At 41.9% G+C, this 19,530-nt stretch overlaps 2 non-coding genes across 2 annotated transcripts; one reads left to right on the top strand and one right to left on the bottom strand.

The window, feature by feature from the left end:
- Nucleotides 1-198: 198 nt before the first annotated feature.
- LOC147938027 (small nucleolar RNA R71) lies at nt 199-305 on the top strand. Its single transcript, XR_015567506.1, has one exon. It is a non-coding gene; the product is annotated as a small nucleolar RNA R71 (small nucleolar RNA).
- A 10,877-nt stretch (nt 306-11,182) lies between these two features.
- On the bottom strand, nt 11,183-11,289 carry LOC147938026 (small nucleolar RNA R71). The gene has a single exon (XR_015567564.1). It is a non-coding gene; the product is annotated as a small nucleolar RNA R71 (small nucleolar RNA).
- Between the last annotated feature and the right edge of the window lie 8,241 nt (nt 11,290-19,530).

Raw genomic sequence — 19,530 nt, 5'->3', positions numbered from 1 at the left:
TCTTCCTCTCCTGTAGATCGCACAGATCGATCATATTCTTCATTGTAGTTGCCATCAGATTGAGCCAAGTTCTCAACTAGGTCCCAACCATCATCAACATCCTTGTTGAGGAAGTTACCATTACTTGTAGTGTCTAGCAACATCCGTATCTTGGGGATCACTCCTCTGTAAAGTGTGCTCAGCAATGAAGCATTACTGAAGCCGTGATGTGGACATCGAGTAGTGTATCCCTTGAAACGTTCCCAAGCTTCATTGAACGTTTCGTTGTTCTTCTGAACAAAGCCGGAAATGTCATTTCTCAGCCTTGCGGTTCTGGAGTTTGAGAAGAATTTTGCCAGGAATGTCTTCTTGCACGCTTCCCAAGTGGTGATGGGCACCTTAGGGAGCGATTTCTCCCAGATGTGTGCTTTGTCTCCCAAATAGAATGGGAAAAGCCTGAGTTTGAAGCCATCCTCACTAACTCCATTGATCTTTGTGAGGCTACAGAGCCTATCAAATTCATCCAGATGATCCAATGGGTCTTCCATTGGCAGTCCATGAAACTTATTACTCTGTATCATCTGGATGAGACTACTCTTGATCTCAAAACGGTTGTTCTTCACAATTGGTGGAACAATGCCATTACTTTGAGTATGAGTAGATGGATCATCTCCTGCTCCTATATTGGTCGTAGCTTGAGGAGCTGGTGGACCGTTCTGATTATTCATCGTCTCCTCAATGATTGCTAGTTCCGGGTGAACTTGTTGTTGTCTGAGTAGCCTAGGTCCATCGATGTTGTCGATGAAAGGACTCAGGTTCTGGCTACCTCTGGATCGTGTTTGCATGCACAGATTGTGAACCAATATAAACAAAAAGAACTTGATCGAGCAAGTGCTGAAATCTTAAACGTAGCAAAATGAAATCAACCAAATGGCAACGGTGCCAAATTGATAGACAGGTTTTCACCCAGGGTATCAATTCCCTATGCAGTTGTAGTACAAAGGGTTATCAATCCAAATGGTTGTGTATTGCTAGCAAGAAGGATATGATCAGAACAATACAAGTCAAGCCAACCAGATAGGGTTTTTTGTTCCAACAGTCCAAAAATAAATAAAAGAAAAGAATATAAACAAAGAAACCACACGACCTAAGCACTCGATGCAAGCAATCGAGTACAGGATCGAGTGGGGTGATCGAATAAGCAAGTGAGATATGAACAGCTCGAGCTACTACTCGATACAGGTTATCGTGTACCTGACCGGGTAAGTGGTCGAGTATGTAAAGAAAATATAAACAATTAAAATACGAAAGCTTCTAAGGATGGGGTAATTGAATCCTAAGTATTCTACACCAGTACATATGCCTTCCATGCCTCAAGCAATTAACTCCTAGACAATGAATCTTTGAAACTTTGTCACCACACTCTCACACTAGCAACAATCAAACTTTGATCACTTACCACACTCTCGCACTAGCAATATGATCAAGCAGACATTAAGATCGATTCAATATTGTCAGTAAACTTAAACTCATCTAATCTCTTACTCAGAGTCAAGTAAACCTCTAGTATTGGCTAAATCATGCATCTTATCTACACCTCTCGGTCGCTAAAACGCCTAGATCTAATCTCGACCTCCCGGTCTGTTGACAGCATTAAGAACACCAACCTAGAAGGAAATCTATCAATCATTTACAATCAAACTAAGGCATCCTAACCGATCAAGAACACAAAATCATCTATCCCATCCCTAGAAACTTTACTACACTACTCGGACATAGCAACAAATAACAAAGCAACGGAAATGAATGAAAATGACATTGTATTAAACGGTAAAGATAGAGTAGAAGGAGTACAAGATAAAAATCTAAGAAAAACTATAAAAACTATGAAAGAAAATGTAAAAAAAAAGGGAAAAATGTTGAGTCGTTCAGTTCTCTCACAGAAGCTCTCGCTCTCTAGTTTGAGGGTCTGCGGCGTGCTCATTTGCGTGCTAGGGGAAGAGGAGGTTTATATATGGAAACCCTTTTGACCTAGCTTCCCAGATCTGCCCGATGGTCTTCTCGATGGGGTAATCCTCGGGTGGATCTTCGGGTTGCTCTTCATGCTCTTGGATCTTCCTTGATCGTGTTGGGGTTCGGACTTGTTCTTGAAGCTCGATGGCTCCTTCGGGTACATGCTCGGGTTGTCCTTGTTTTCCCCATTTTTGGCCCTTTAGCACCTGTTTTCATCCAAAATATGCAAATGCAAAAATGCAACACCCTAAATAGTCTAAAAGTGAATTCCTACAGTTAATGACCTAAAAATGCTAAGTTAGAGATATGAACAATGCAAAACACGGATAAAAAGGGATGCTAAAAACATACAAAATTAGAGAGTTATCAGGTTCCTGCATGGGGAGACCACTTGTTACAAGAATATGCTAGACTCCCACAGAGAAACCGATGAACCAGAGGAGTTCGAGCAATTGTCTGACGCAGAAGAGGTATGTGTAGTTGAGACAGAGAATTCAGAACGTGAAACCTCCCACTCGACCGATGTCAAGACCCGACTCGAATCATCGCTCGAGACACCGTTCAGACCGTGCTCAACCGTGACCGCTCCTGACGCCCATTCTGACGACTGGTCGGAACTGAAAGCTCCGAAGGTAAAACTCAAAACTGTCCCTTCCGGACTCAAGTACGTTTTTCTGGGAACCAATTCTACTTATCCTGTCATAGTAAATTCTAGGTTGAGTGATGATGAATTGGGGATGCTAGTAACTGAGCTAAAAAAGTATAGAAAGGCTCCCAAAAAAGGAATCTCACCTAGTCTTTGCACCCATAGGATCAATCTTGAAAATGAATCCTATGCTAGTATTGAACCCCAAAGAAGATTGAACCCTAATCTTAAAGAAGTGGTTAAGAAAGAAATTCTAAAACTACTTGATGCTGAATTTATCTATCCTATCTTTGATAGTACTTGGGTATTTTCAGTGCACTATGTACCTAAAAAAGGAGGAATCACTGTCATCAAAAATAAAAAAAATTAGCTAATCCCTACTAGGACCATCATAGGACCATCAATGAAAAAAATTAGATGTACATTAATTATAGGAAGTTGAATGATATTTCTAGGAAAGATCATTTTCCTCTGCCTTTCATTGATCAAATGTTGGAGAGACTGGCTAGTCATCCTTATTATTGTTTCCTTGATGGCTATAGTGGATTCTTCCAAATCCCTATCCACCCAAATGATCAGTAAAAGACAACCTTTACTTGTCCCTATGGCATTTTTGCCTACAAACGCATGCCATTTGGTTTGTGCAATGCTCCTGCAAACTTTCAAAGGTGCATGACATCAATTTTATCGGATTTGATTGAGGAGTCAGTGGAAGTGTTTATGGATGACTTCTCTGTATACGGTTCCACTTTTTTCTCCTGTTTGTTGAATCTGTGCAGGGTATTGACGCGATGCAAGGAGACGAACCTGGTGCTGAACTGGGAGAAATGCCACTTCATGGTAGATGAAGGGATCGTTCTGGGACACAAGATTTCTGAAAGAGGAATTGAGTTTGACAAGGCAAAGATTGAGGTCATGGTTCAGCTTCAACTGCCTAAGACAGTGAAGGACATCAGAAGTTTTCTGGGACATGCTGGGTTTTACAGGAGATTCATCAAGGACTTCTCAAAAATTGCAAGACCTTTGACAAGGTTGCTGTGCAAGGAGGTTGAGTTCGAATTTGATGCAGCATGTTTGGAAGCTTTCAGCAAGATAAAGGAGGCCTTGGTTTCGGCACCCATAGTACAAGCTCCGAATTGGGACCATCCGTTTGAGATCATGTGTGATGCTTCAGACTTCGCAGTTGGAGCAGTTCTGGGACAGCGTATTGACAAGAAGCTTCATGTCATATACTACACGAGTCACACCTTGGACGAGACTCAGTGGAGGTACGCCACCACAGTGAAGGAACTCCTAGCAGTTGTGTTTGCATTCCAAAAATTCAGGAGTTACCTTGTGGGTTCGAGGGTTATAGTGTATACCGACCATGCTGCTCTGAGACACATTTACTGGAAGAAGAATACTAAGCCGAGACTGTTGAGATGGATTCTGCTACTTCAGGAGTTCGACATGGAGATTGTTGACAAGAAAGGCATAGAAAATGGAGTTGCGGACCACCTGTCAAGAATGAGGATTGAAGATGTTGTTCCAATAGATGACTCAATGCCTGAGGAACAACTTCTGGTCGCCCAGATTTGTGAACAGATGCATGACACTGGGGTTGAGAACCTCAAAATCACTTGTATAACGATCCCTTCTGAGACTGCACCATGGTATGCAGATGTCGTGAATTACAAGGTATATGGAGAAGTTCCTGATGACATGGATCCCTACAGGAAGAAAAAGCTTTTCAGAGAGGTCAACCACTACTTCTGGGATGAACCCTATCTGTACAAGAGAGATTCTGATGGTCTGTTCAGAAGATGCATAGCAGAAGGGGAAGTGCAGGGAGTGCTTGAGCACTGTCACGGTTCCACCTATGGAGGTCATTTCGCCACATTCAAGACAGCTCAGAAAGTTCTTCTAGCAGGTCTTTATTTTTTCGATGATAACAAAGGAATCTCACCTAGTCTTTGCACCCATAGGATCAATCTTGAAAATGAATCCTGTGCTAGTATTGAACCTCAAAGAAGATTGAACCCTAATCTTAAAGAGGTGGTTAAGAAAGAAATTCTAAAACTACTTGATGCTGGATTTATCTATCCTATCTCTGATAGTACTTGGGTATCTCCAGTGCACCGTGTACCTAAAAAAGGAGGAATCACTGTCATCAAAATTAAAAAAAAATGAGCTAATCCCTACTAGGACCATCATAGGACATAGGATGTACATTGATTATAGGAAGTTGAATGATGTTTCTAGGAAAGATCGTTTTCCTCTACCTTTCATTGATCAAATGTTGGAGAAACTTGCTAGTCATCCTTATTACTGTTTCCTTGATGGGTATAGTGGATTCTTCCAAATCCCTATCCACCCAAATGATCAGTAAAAGACAACCTTTACTTGTCCCTATGGCACTTTTCCCTACAAACGCATGCCATTTGGTTTGTGCAATGCTCCTGCCACCTTTCAAAGGTGCATGACATCAATTTTTATCGGATTTAATTTAGGAGTCAGTGGAAGTGTTTATGGATGAATTCTCTGTATACGGTTCCACTTTCTCCTCCTGTTTGTTGAATCTGTGCAGGGTATTGACGCGATGCGAGGAGACGAACCTGGTGCTGTACTGGGAGAAATGCCACTTCATGGTAGAAGAAGGGATCGTTCTGGGACACAAGATTTCTGAAAGAGGAATTGAGTTTGACAAGGCAAAGATTGAGGTCATGGTTCAGCTTCAACTGCCTAAGACAGTGAAGGACATCAGAAGTTTTCTGGGACATGCTGGGTTTTACAGGAGATTCATCAAAGACTTCTCAAAAATTGCAAGACCTTTGACAAGGTTGCTGTGCAAGGAGGTTGAGTTCGAATTTGATGCAGCATGTTTGGAAGCTTTCAGCAAGATCAAGGAGGCCTTGGTTTCGGCACCCATAGTACATGCTCCGAATTGGGACCATCCGTTTGAGATCATGTGTGATGCTTCAGTCTTCGCAGTTGGAGCAGTTCTGGGATAGCGTATTGACAAAAAGCTTCATGTCATATACTACACGAGTCGCACCTTGGACGAGACTCAGTGGAGGTACGCCACCACAGAGAAGGAACTCCGAGCAATTGTGTTTGCATTCGAAAAATTCAGGAGTTACCTTGTGGGTTCGAGGGTTATAGTGTATACTGACCATGCTGCTCTGAGACACATTTACTCGAAGAAGGATACTAAGCCGAGACTGTTGAGATGGATTCTGCTACTTCAGGAGTTTGACTTGGAGATTGTTGACAAGAAAGGCATAGAAAATGGAGTTGCGGACCACCTGTCAAGAATGAGGATTGAAGATGTTGTTCCAATAGATGAGTCAATGCCTGAGGAACAACTTCTAGTCGCCCAGATTTGTGAACAGATGCATGACACAGGGGTTGAGAACCTCAAAATCACTTGTATAGCGATCAGTTCTGAGACTGCACCATCGTATGCAGATGTTGTGAATTACAAGGTATGTGGAGAAGTTCCTGATGACATGGATCCCTACAGGAACCCTATCTGTACAAGAGAGATTCTGACGGTCTGTTCAGAAGATGCATAGCAGAAGGGGAAGTGCAGGGAGTGCTTGAGCACAAGAACGGTTCCACCTATGGAGGTCACTTCGCCACATTCAAGACAGCTCAGAAAGTTCTTCAACCAGGTCTCTGGTGGCCAACCTTGTTCAAAGATGCTCACAACTTCATCACCAAGTGTGACGCTTGTTAGAGGATGGGCAACATCACAAGGAGAAACGAGATGCCCCAAAATCCGATCCTGGAAGTGGAGATATTTGACGTTTGGGGGATAGACTTCATGGGACCATTCAACCCCCCATCTAGTGGCAGTTGATTACGTTTCTAAGTGGGTCGAAGCCATAGCCATCCCTACCAATCATCACAAGGTTGTTCTGAAACTGTTCAAAAGTATAATCTTTCCAAGGTATGGGTACCCAGAGCGGTGATCAGTGATGGTGGAACTCACTTCATCAACAAAGTTTTTGAGAGCATGCTGAGAAAGTATGGGGTCAAGCACAAGGTGTCTACTGCGTATCACCCTCAGACCAGTGGACAGGTTGAAGTTTTGAACAAGCAGATCAAGGGTATCTTGTCAAGGATTGTTGGAGTTTCGAAGAAAGATTGGTTTGTCAAGTTGGACGAGACTCTCTGGGCATACAGAATAGTGTTCAAGACGCCAATAGGACGAACACCTTTTCAGTTGATCTATGGTAAAGCATGTCATCTCCCTGTAGAGGTTGAGTATAAGGCACTTTGGGCTATCAAGTTGTTGAACTTGGATATTGACACATCTCAGGCTAAGAGGACTCTTGATCTACATGAGTTGGAAGAAATCAGACTTGATGCCTATGAGAGCCCAAAGATTTACAAAGAAAGGACCAAGAATTTTCATGACAAGAAAATTGTTGTCAAGGAGCTCAAGTCTAGGAGCACGCCCACATTCACTTCATCAAAGACCAAAGCGCTGAACCTGCAAAGCCCAGTGTTGTGTTACTTCCAGAAGGTGGTTTCGAATGCATTCTACGCAAAAGAGATCAAACGATACATGACGAACGGAGAGCTTAAGATGATTGATCTAGCGCTTAAGGGACTCTCATTCACTGCCATGGATTGCACCGCCATGCAAGGTGACATATCCAACACTTCCGTCTCGCTCTACCTTATCAACTACCTGATGTCATAGAAGAACTAGGTCTCGAGGCTCAGCGGCAACCGCACCCCCGGACTAATGTGCATGGGAGGCATAGTGGCTTGGTTTCTTGAGGCTGTTGACGTTCCCCTACACTCTGAGTCGCACCCACCACGTTGGATAGACATCAGCAACCTGCGAAAGCTACACACTTTGGATTGGGGTTTAAAGGCATGGAAGGTTGCTCTACAAGTTTGTGCATCCTGCGGTCGGACCCTCGAGATTACTCCTCCCTTGCGTCAAGTTGACTACAATCTTAGGGGGAGAGCATATCGAGTTTATCCCTCCCGCGGATATCTTATACAATTCTGAAGCTGAAGAGGAGGCACGCGTCGAGCCAATGGAAGAAGACACAGAGGAATACCGCCCAGATGAGTACCGCCCAGAGAAGAGCAGCTCATCATCGACTCATCATCGACTCAACCAGCTTCAGCGATGGGGGTAGGCTAGAGACAAAGCGTTAAGCAGTCTCACCGAGACTGTCATGAACTTCATGCGTAAGTTTAGCTGCTCGACTTCCATAACCGTCGTCCCTAGGTCCATCCCTGAGGACACCAGACCCATGCCGGGATGCGCCTCTGCGACACTCGAGCAAACACTATCTCCGGTTCCCTCTCCAGCACGTCAATCTTCATATGTGCCACGGGAGCGTCAACCTTCACCCGCTCCTTCATGCCACTCATCACCCTAGTCTAGGGAGAGACAGAGACGCGGTTCACGGGGTTCCAAAGCCACTTCTGGTCGGCGATCAGCGCGTCATTCTGCAGCTCGAGATGAGCATGAGGTTGAGGTCGAGGTTGAGCAGCGAGTTGAACATCACGGTGATTATTAGCCTACCGAGGTTGTTGTATTGCTCTCAGACTATGGCGAATCAAGAGTCGATGACATGCAGTGTGACGAGCAGCCGAACATGTATAAGAACACGCAAGCGGTTGAGTAGCAAGTCGACCAACCAGCTGATGTCACACCCGCGGATCCCGACCAAGGCGAAGGACAGAGTCAGTTTCACGCTCCTCCTTGGGCGAGCACAGACTCCTTCTTCTACTACTGAGGTACTCCGACCCTCCCTTGGTACATACCATTTCCCTCCTGCATTGTTTCTGTTGTGATTCTTAAATCCTCCTGTAAATTTTTCTTACACAGGAGACTGTGTAATTTAAGTTAGGGGGAGGGTTTGAGATGATGTATCTGATGTTGTGTTCTGTGATTCTTATTTCAATTTTTAGCATCATATTATGTTTGAGTTTGCATCCATCTATTTGCATAGAAAAACCAAAAAAAAAAAAATTTGAAAAAAAAAAAATTCGAAAATTTCCACAAAAACAAAGTGTTCATGTAGTTTGCACTTGCATATTAGGATTGAGTCTAGGGTTATTCATATAGGGTTGTTGCATTTAGCATAGGGGTTGATGATGATTGTAACCTTGTTAGCATGCTGGATTCAATAGGATAGGATCAAGGCCCTTGTTCTTAGTTCTTTGATGCTTGTTAATTGAACTTGAAAAATTAAGATTGAAGCATGTCGTGAATTGATATCATTCCCTATCTACCTGAACCTAATCCTGACTTGCAATTATCCTGTTATGCATTAAAGCTCATGGATGCCATATACATACTTGGATTGTCTTTCACATTTTTACCACCCTTGTCAATCCAAGTAGTGGATTCCCATCTTTGGAACAGTTCCCCTCACCCTTAACCAACCGTTCTTTCAAGCCAATTGTATTCTTGAGTGTCAGGCCTTTTTCCGAGTTGACCTTGTTAGAAAGTGTTAGGTTCTAACCGACAAGAGTAGGATCCTGTGTAGTTCTAGTTTGCGTTATCCGGACTAGTAGGACTAGGTCATAACTCGATTTTGGGTATTGGGAATGGATTTGTGCAGAAAAGTAAAGGGGTAGAAAGTATTTAGGAGGGGGATGTGTTTTCACAGTTTACAAGTCTAGTAAAGGATTGGGGTTGAGCAAAGTAAAAAGAGTTATTTGTTCGTGGCATAAAATAAAAAGATTAGACAAAGAAAAGAAAGAAGAAAAAAAGAACTGTTTAAGATGTCTAGATTCCTCAGAAGAAAAGAAAAAGAACCTTACTGATAATAAAGATTTTCGAATCCGCTAGAATGATAAGAAGTGAACTCCTCCTAAGACCAAGTGTAAAGAATGAAATAATGGGTTTGAGACAATGTTTGTGATGAAGGGTAGAACCAACTTCTGTTTGGAACGTTCTTTGGGTAGACAGGGCGCTGCTCTTGTATGTATCAGTTGGTTTCAACCTTTAGCCTTCTCTTAAGCTCAACTCTTTTTTGTGAGAGAACCTTGTTCTGAATTGATGAAACCACTTGAGAAGGAGACCATCAAAGTCTCTAAATGATGTTCATATAATTTACCTTGTTTTCCCTTAGAATATTCACATCTTTTGCATCTTTTCCTATCCATTTTGTCCATTATTGTGTTGCTTTAGGGCTGTTCATGCATTATAGTTTAGTTGCATTGCATTTGCATCTTTTCTTGCATAAACAGGTGATATTAGAGCCTAAAGAGCATGGAAGCAATGCACAAGAGGAGTGAAGCTATCAAGAGAAGAAAGCAAGGGAGTTAGAGCTGAAGAACCAAGGTCCAGAGTTCCACTCGACTGCCCACTTGACTAGACACTCGACCGTGTGCGGAGAGGGACTCGACCGAGTGGAAGGAGCAGAAGAAAAGCCGACTCGACCGGTCACTCGACCGAGCACCAGGTCAAGCTGACCGGCTGCCTAGCTATTTTGTCTTTTAGCATTTTTAGGGCTTCCACTACTTTTCCTATAAAAAGACCTTGTACCCTTCAGCCACCAAGAGTCCAGCTTTTTAGATATTCTAAAACATGGTTTTTACCCTTTTGGGAATTTATGGTTTTTGCACTTTTATTTTCTTAGATTTCTTTTCTACTTTGGAAGGAAAACAAGAGATTCCTTGAATTTTGTTGGTTTCATAACTTTCAAAATATTTAGAATTCGAGTTTGATTCCTTCTTCAATATTTTAGATCTCTGTTTTATCTATCTATTAATGCAATTTTTGTTATTTTCTGGGTTTATGATTTCGTTGTTCTTCATGTGTGATTGTGAGTAGTTTAGTTAGGATCTTGAGGATGGGTAGGCTGGATTGTGGTTGAGGTTTGTTTAGCTAGGTCAAGCTTGATTGTTATTGATTTCTTCTAGGCTAGATGTACTCTATGCTTATCCTATAACCGAGAGGGTATGTTGCTTAATGCTTGCTTGTATAAGTTCTTTGCTTTGTGAGAACAAGTCTAGAAATATATGAGCTTGATTGTTTTTGCCATGAGAGTGGATTAACATGTTCTAGGAAGATCATTGTCTAGAGATTAGCTCAAGTTGTTTGAGATTTGTTGACCAAGCCCATGAATCCCTCTTCAAGACCTTCCTTGTCTATTGATTTCTTAGTTTAAATCATGTTGTTTGGTCGTTGTTTGATTCGTTTTTGTCTTGCTCTGTTTGATTGGGTTTGCTCTGGTTCTCGTATTTGTCCGACTCGACCCTGTACTCGATCTACACTCAATCGAGTGCTTGCTCGAACTCATCCCCAGAACTCTTGTTTATGCTTTGTGTTTGTTCTGTCTCAATTCCTGTTTCATCTTAGTTGCGCATCCCCTAGACCACCTTGATGAGTTTGATAGGATATATGGTCTCACAAAGATCAATGGTGTGAGTGAAGATGGCTTCAAGCTTAGGCTGTTCCCTTTCTCACTTGGAGACAAAGCTCATCTATGGGAGAAGACACTTCCAGCTGGAGCAATCACCACATGGGATGCTTGCAAGAAGGCTTTCTTGGCCAAGTTTTTCTCCAATGCTAGAACTGCTAGATTGAGGAATGAAATTTCTCGGTTTGCTCAAAGGAATAATGAGAGCTTTTGTGAAGCTTGAGAGAGGTTTAAAGGATTCCAGACTCAATGTCCTCACCATGGCTTCAGCAATGAGTCCCTACTAAGTACTTTGTATAGAGAAGTTCTCCCCAAGATCAGAATGCTTCTTGATACAGCCTCAAATGGTAACTTCCTCAACAAGAATGTGGAAGAAGGCTGGGAATTGGTTGAAAATCTTGCTCAGTCAGATGGAAACTACAATGAGGACTATGACAGAACAGTCAGGTCCACCTCCACTGATCAAGAGGAAAAGTACAAGAAGGATTTGAAGATGGTCAATGAGAAACTTGACAAGATCCTACTAAGCCAACAAAAGGCCATTCATTTCATTGGTGAAGAAGAGGTTCAAGTTCAAGAGGGGGAGAGGGAATTTGCTGAGCTCTGTTATATGCAAAACCAGGGAGGAGTCAAAGGCTACAACCAAGGAGGAGGGTTCAAGAACAACAACCTCTCCTATAGAAGCACCAATGTAGCAAATCCCCAAGATCAAGTCTATCCACCTCCACAGCCTCAACAGCAAAACAACTATGCACCCAAGCAGCAACATCAAGTGTTCCAGCCTTAATTGTGTCCCCCCCCACCAGGATTTCAGACTAACTAAGGCCAGGAACAAGACTTAAGAGCCATGATGCAGCAAATGTTGATTGGGCAAGCCAATGGAAAGATTGAGGAGGCTAAACAGTTTGATGAGTTGAACCAAAGGCTCACATCCCAATATAATGATCTTTACATGAAGTTTGAAGGTCTCAATTCTAGAGTAAAGTATATGGAGAGCAACCTTGCTTCTACTTCAGCTTCCAAGCCTACTCAACTCCCTGGAAAAGCTGTTCAAAACCTAAGGGAGTTCACTGCTAAGGCCATTCATATTTATGAGGAAGAAGTCACTAAGGACAGTGAAGTTCAAGCTGGGGGGGATTCATCATTTCTTGAAGTTCAGAGTGAAGTTTGTGCAAAGCGGACTGAATCCGGTATTGCACTCGATCAGGTGCTCGATCCAGCACTCGACCGAGTGCCTGATCGAGTGGTCGATCGAGCTGAAGGATCAGAAGCTGTCAAGCCTGCTAAGTACATTCCTTCTGCTTACAAACCGCCTCTACCATTCCCAGGACGTTTCAAGGCACAGAAGCTTAAGGAATTAAGGGAAATCATTGAGAAAAAAGAAAGTTGGCTTTGCAACAAGAAGATGAGAAAGCTTTGAGGGAAGAGGTTGTGATTGAGAAACAAGAGGAAGTGATGACCATACAAGAGGTTATCATTTTTACCAAGAAAAAGAGAGAGGACCTGCCTTGGAACAATATGATCCATATCCTCTCTATAAGGATTTTTTGCTTGAATTGTCAAAGAAGAAGGCTCATGCTCAAGATGAGAAGGATCTTGAAGACCTTGGAGGAGTTATCATCCCAATTAAACTTAAGGATCCAGGTCCATTCTATCTGCCTTGCTCACTTAGCTATCTTCACTACAACCAGTGCTTATGTGATTTGGGAGAATCTATCAGTGTGATGCCTTACTCTATAGCACAAAAGCTTGGGCACACTAAATTCAAGTCCACCAACCTTCACATATGTCTAGCTGATGGATCAAACAGAGATGTGGTTGGTAAGTTGGAAAACATTCTAGGCAAGATAGGAAAGGCAAGGATTCATACAGACTTTGTGGTTCTAGAGATGGATAAAGAGCCTGAAGATCCTATCATTCTAGGGAGGCCATTCTTAGCCACTGTTGGAGCTGTTATAGATGTTAAGGAAGATCTTGTGACCTTGAATATTGATGAGGGTATAACCATGAAGTTTGACATCTATAACCCAACCAACCTTCCTACCATTGATGATCAACCTTTTACTATCAATGACAAAGGTGGTCATGAAGGCTTAAGTGAAGTGGCAACTCCAAAGGCTAAACCCTCTCTTCAAGAGGAATCAGTGGAAAAGCTCAAGAGTTCAGTTCAAGAGTTGACCGAATTGGTGAAGGATCTCCAAGTTAAGCTAAGCAAGGGGTCTTTGAAGAAGGCAAGACCAAGGCTCAAAATCAAGAAGAAATATGGTTTGTGTGTTAAGGGTGAAGTGATCAAGGGTCAACTTCACAGTGATTAAGAGGTGCCAGGGAGGATTTCATCACCTCCTTGGTATCTAGACCAAGCCTGAAAAGGCAACCAAAGTCAAGCTTAGTGACTTTAAATAAGCTTACTAGGGAGGAAGTCCCTAAGGTATCATTGTAAATAAGCTTTATTTTCCTTGTTGTTTTGATTTGTTTTCTTTTATGTTTGTGTTGGGCAGGCTTTTCAATGAAAGTGTAGATGGGTATAGAGAGATTTGGATTTGGGGAAGTAGATTCTCAAGCCCACTCAACAGGCCCACAAGAGGTACTCGACCGAGTTGTCAAAGAACTAAGGCCCACTCGATTCCCATTTCTCTAGAATGATCGAGTGGAGGGAAGAAAAAGAAGAAAAATTTGAATTTTCAAACTTTGGTCAAGGAACTCGACCACGTGCGGTCGAGTGGCAGAAAAAAGCAGGTCAAAGATTCCCATTTCAAATTTGAATGGTATAGACGCTCCACTCTTGTCTCCTTATCCCCTTAGCTCCTTTAAATAGAGCTTCATTTGATCATATACCTCTCACACTCTCTCATTTGCTTAAAAACAAGTTAAAATCAAGTTTAAATTCTCTCTCAAGTTCATCTTTTCGCTCAAGCTTAGCTCTTTTAGTTTTTGGGTCACTAACCTATTAACTTTGAGTTTTGAGTTTATTCCTTTCAAGTTCTCTTCAAAAATGTCTTCAAGGATCACAAGAATGTCTCAACAAGTCGCTAATCGCTCTCCAGGCCATCGTGATGCTCACCTTGCATCAAGGAAAGAAGCTGCCAGAAGCACTCGACCCACCACGCGAGCAGGGACACGACCGAGTGCTAGCTCGAGTAGGCGGTCGAGTGAGGTTGCGAGAGAGAAGCATCAGTCAGCTGAGGAAGACCCTGAGCGAACTGAAAGTGAAGAAGAGATGGAGTTCACTCTTAGGGAGCACATTATGAGACACAAAGCCAAGGGGAAGAGGCCAGCAGTTGAACAAGAGGAGGTTGAAGAAGAGAGTAAAGAAGAAGATGAAGAAGAAGAGGGAGAAGATGATGGAGAAGAAGAATCTTGTGGTTTGACTAAAAGGCTTCTTAAGGATGCAGTTCTTGGGGACTAGATACCCACACAAGGAAACCATGGAGAAGCTAGGCATTGATGAAGATGTGGAATATCTTTTTGAGAAGTGCAACCTAACCAAGTTCATGGGGTTTTGCATGGAGGGTTATAACGAAGAAAGCTGTGAGTTTCTAGCCAAAATCAAGTTGCACGGCTACTTAGAGAAGGATAATGAATTTGGAGCTGGTCATATTGCCTTCACTATCAAGGGGAAGAAGTATGAGCTCTCATTAAAGAAGATAGCCAATGTCTTTGGCTTTGAAGTTGGTAGTGAAAGGAGCATGGAAATACCAAGAGAAGAGCTCTATGCTGTTTGGGAAACCATTGGAGATAACATCACATACTCATCCTCCAACACCAAGATTTCTAAGATAAGAAGCCCAGTCCTAAGGTACTTCCACAAGGCCTTAGCAAACACCTTCTTTGCTAGGAAGGAAACTAGAAATGTGAATAAGGGTGAGCTCAAGATGATTGATGTGGTACTCAACAGCATAATTCTTCAAGCAAGGGATGGAAGCATCATCCTTGGAAGCAAAGAGGGGACTAATCTTGCAATGGTGCTCATTGACCACATGATCTATTTGAGAAGTTGGGTAGGCAAGCTACAAAACAAAGGTTCAAGGGGAGCCCTAACCATTGGAAGTATCATCACTCCAATACTACAAGCTGCTTAGGTCCCACTTAGAGGAGAGAAAGTCTTGCCAAGATGGATTAATCAAGCTATCTCACCTCCACTCTAATACTAGCCAAGGAGAAACATCAAGGAAATCACATTTTCAACATTGAGCTTCCAACAATTGGGAAAAGACAGCTTGTCCTACCCAATCATGAGCTTACCACCATAAAAGAAGGGCAAAACATTGACTTTTGGCCAGCTGATGAGTTCTTGTTTGATGGGACAGCTCAAGTTAGAGTTAATGAAGCTGGAGATGTACAAATGGCTGATGGGGAGGAGCATTTTTATTTTGAAGATTATGAGCCTAACCCAAGAGATAGTAGAGGAGTGAGAGAGAATAGCAAGAGGTTGAGACTCCTACAAAAGTGGAACAAGTGGCATGGGAAGAAATTTGAGAAGCTAAAGAAGAAGGTGGGCAATATGGCTAAGTCCATTAAGGGCTTAAAGAAGGAGATTGCTGAGCTGAAGAGTGGAAATTCTTCACCAACACCATCTAGCCCTTTGAGGAGCTGTAGCTCAACTATAGCACTTTCATGAGCTGAAAACCCTATGGAACCAGCTAGGGCTTCAATGTACGAGCAAATTCAGAGGAAGAGAAGTTCAAGTAGCCGAGAACAACAATTTTCGAGGCACTCGACCGGTTCACTCGAGCAACCACTCGACCGAGTACCCCAGATGTACTCGGCCGAGTTCGAACCCAGAGCTCCTTATGGCTTCCCAGCTCCATCAGCATATCCAGGCTATCCAGGTTACCCTCCCTTCCCACCCCAGTACTTCATGGATCCAGTACTTCATGGATCCAGCATTCTTGAACCAGTTCTAGCAGCAGCAAGGTCAAAATTTTGGCACTCGCAGTCCAACTCGACCCCCTACTCGACCGAGCAGTCGACCGTGTGCCAGTCGATTGCTATAGTCAAGTTGCCCCAAACTCCTCCTCCAAGTCAGCAACAAGACCCCAACTACACTTTTGACAGTATGAATGAGGATGTGGACAGCTTCTTCCACAATCCTTGAGGTACCACTATCACCTTCCCTTGTAAATACCATAGCATTTCATATTGTGTTTTGTTTTAAGTCTTGAATCCTCTTACAAATTTCTTTCACACAGAGGACTGTGTGATTTAAGTTTAGGGGAGGGTTTGAGATAGCATTTGACATTGTTTTCTATTTTCTTATTTCAATTTTTTAGCATAATCATATTTGGGGTTGGTTAAGGAATAAAGAAAAAAAAAAAAGAAGAAAAGAAGTCCCTAAGGTTAGAATCAATTAGCTCTAAGCCTCTAAGTAAAAAAAAAAAGATCTTGCTATAGTCTCCTAGAAAGAAAAAAATATATATACATATATATTAGGAGTTTAGCAAAGAAAGAAAAGAAAAAAAAAACATAAGAGAACTAGATGTTTAAAGTTTAAACCTTAGGGATTACAAAAAAAAAAAAAAGTTAAAATCAAGATTGTGATAATTTAATTCTAAGGGGTTTAAAAAAAAAGTGAATGAAAAAAGGGTAGATCATCAAGAGTTAAGCTTTGTATGCCCAAATTGTTCTCAATCTTAGATAGTTTTCACAACTGTCTAGCATTCCTTCTCTTGAGAGAAAACCATCCAAAGAATTTGTTTGAAACCACCTTACCAAAAAAACCTTACCCTTGAAAGCGATTGAGCTTGATTCACCTTCCATTTGCAATAATTCGCCAAACACTTAATTGAATGTGAAAGAGATGTTCTTTACTTTTAGTTGGAGGTTGAACTAGATCGATGCATGGTAATAAGCATAGAAAAATATTTGTAAGTATGTTGATTGATCTTAGCACCATTAAACTATCTTTAAGGACTACAGCTTGAATCTTTCCCTTAGCATATAAAGGTTATGAGTCCCCGTTTTTAAAACGCACCCTCCTACTTCCTTGCTAGAGGACTAGCAAGATTTAAGTTTGGGGGTCTGATAACTCTCTAATTTACATGTTTTTAGCATCCTTTTTTGACCATATTTTGCATTGTTTATACCCTTACCTTAGCATTTTTAGGTCATTAACTGTAGGAATTCACTTTTAGGCCATCTAGGGTGTTGCATTCTTGCATTTGAATACTTTGGATGAAAACAGGTGCTTTAGAGCCTAAAATAGGGAGAAACAAGGAAAAATCCGAGCATGTACCCGAAGGAGCCATCGAGCTGGAAGAACAGTCCGAACCCCGACACGATCGAGGAGGATCTAAGAGCAGGAAGAACAACCCGAAGATCTACCCGAGGAGTAACCTGAACTTATCCTCGTGTACCCCATCGAGGAAACCCTCGGGCAGGACTGGGAAGCTAGGTCAAAGGGGTTTCCATATACAAACCCCTCCTCTTCTTCCTCGAAAATGAGCACGCCGCAGACCCTCAAAACAGAGAGCGAGAGCTTCTGAGAGAGAACTGAGCGACTCAAAACACTTTTCACTTTTTGTTAGGATTTATTTCATATCTTTTATCATTTCTTTAGATTTCTACATTGTACTCTTACTTCTCTACCCTATCGTTTAATACAATGCAATTTTCGTTCATATATGCTTTTATGTTTCTTGCAATGATTTCCGAGTAGTGTAGTAAAGTTTCTAGGGATGGGATAGATTCTTTTATGTTCTTGATCGGTTAGGATGTCTTAGATTGATTGTTTTTGATTTATAAATTCCCTTCTAGATTGGTGATCTTAATTCTGTCAACAAACCGAGAGGGTGAGATTAGATCTAGGGTGTTTTACCACCGAGAGGTGTAGATGAAATGCTTGAATCAACCAATGTTAGAGGTTTACTCACTTAGCCTAAGAGATTAGATGAGTAAGGGGTTTACTGACAATAATGAATTGGTTCTTATTGCCTGCTTGGTCATGTTTCTCCAACGAGAGTTGGGTAGGGGAGTGATCAAGGTTGATTGTTTCTATCACGAGAGTGTTTTAACAAGATTTTAGAGATTCATTGTCTAGGGAATATTTTCTTGAGGCATGTAAGACATCTGTATTGGTTAGGAACACTGAGGAGTCGATTACCCCATCCTTAGAAGCTTTTGTATCTTAATTGGTTGCATTTTCATTCATCACTCGATCCCTTACCCAAACAGGTACACGATCACCTGCTTCGAGTAACCCCTCGAGTTGTTCATACTTCATTTGTTAACTCGATCACCCCACTCGATCCTGTACTCGAACGCTTGCATCGAGTGCTTAGGTTGTGTGGTTCTTTGTTTATATTCTTTCTTTTATCATCTTAGGATTGTTAGACAAAACCCCTTTATTGCTTGGCTTGACTTGCATTGTTCTGATTGCATCCTTCCTTCTAGCATAAACAACCATTTGGATTGATAACCCTTTGTACTACAATTGCATAGGGAATTGATACCCTGGGTGAAAATCCGCTTATAAGTATTCAGTGTTCTTCCAGATTTCAATTCATCCTGATGACCAATAGAAGACCACCTTCACTTGTCCCTATGGTACTTTTGCTTATCGCAGAATGCCTTTTGGTCTCTGTAATGCTCCTGCGACATTTCAGAGATGCATGATATCTATCTTCACTGACATGATTGAAGATTCTATGGAGGTATTCATGGATGATTTTTCAGTTTATGGATCTTCATTCAAGAGCTGTTTGGATAATCTCTTTAAGGTACTAGCAAGGTGTGAAGAAAAGCATTTGGTGCTTAATTGGGAGAAATGTCATTTTATGGTTAGAGATGGCATAGTACTTGGTCACCATGTTTCAGAAGATGGAATAGAGGTTGACCGCGCTAAGATAGAAGTGATGACAGGTCTTCAATTACCAGAGAATGCTACATTAAAGTATTTGATGCAAAAGAAGGATGCTAAGCCTAGACTTTTGAGATGAATTCTTCTTCTACAAGAGTTTGACATTAAAGTGAGGAATAAGAAGGGAGTAGAGAATGGTGTTGTTGATCATTTGTCCAGGATTAGAATTGATGATGATGTCCCAGTACATGACTATTTACCTGAAGAGCATGTTTATTTTGTGGATACAGGGCTTCAGACTGATGAATCGAAGTGTTTGTCTTCAGATGCAGAGGGCGTCGATCGGCGCTATACTAGCATCGATCAACACCCATGTTTTCCCGAAACAGATTGGTCAAATGAAGGAGATTTAGCTGTTGTGGCTAGCTCCAACCAACCCTGGTATGCTGATATAGCCAATTATCTTGCTGCAGTGGTAGAACCAGACAAATTCACAGGTTATCATAAGAAGAGGTTCCTGAGAGAGATTAGGAGATACCATTGGGATGAGCCTTATTTGTATAAACATTGCAGTGATGGAGTTTATAGAAGATGTTTAGCTGAGACTGAAGTTCCTGACGTTTTGTTTTACTGTCATGGATCCGACTATGCCGGACATTTTGCTACATTCAAGATAGTGTCCAAGGTTCTCCAAGCAGAGTTTTGGTGGGTAA

This window comes from Camelina sativa, chromosome 9, assembly GCF_030686135.1.
Source record: "Camelina sativa cultivar CO46 ecotype springtype chromosome 9, ASM3068613v1".
NCBI classification, from domain to species: Eukaryota; Viridiplantae; Streptophyta; class Magnoliopsida; order Brassicales; family Brassicaceae; genus Camelina; species Camelina sativa.
This window is presented reverse-complemented; position numbering and strand designations above follow the sequence as displayed.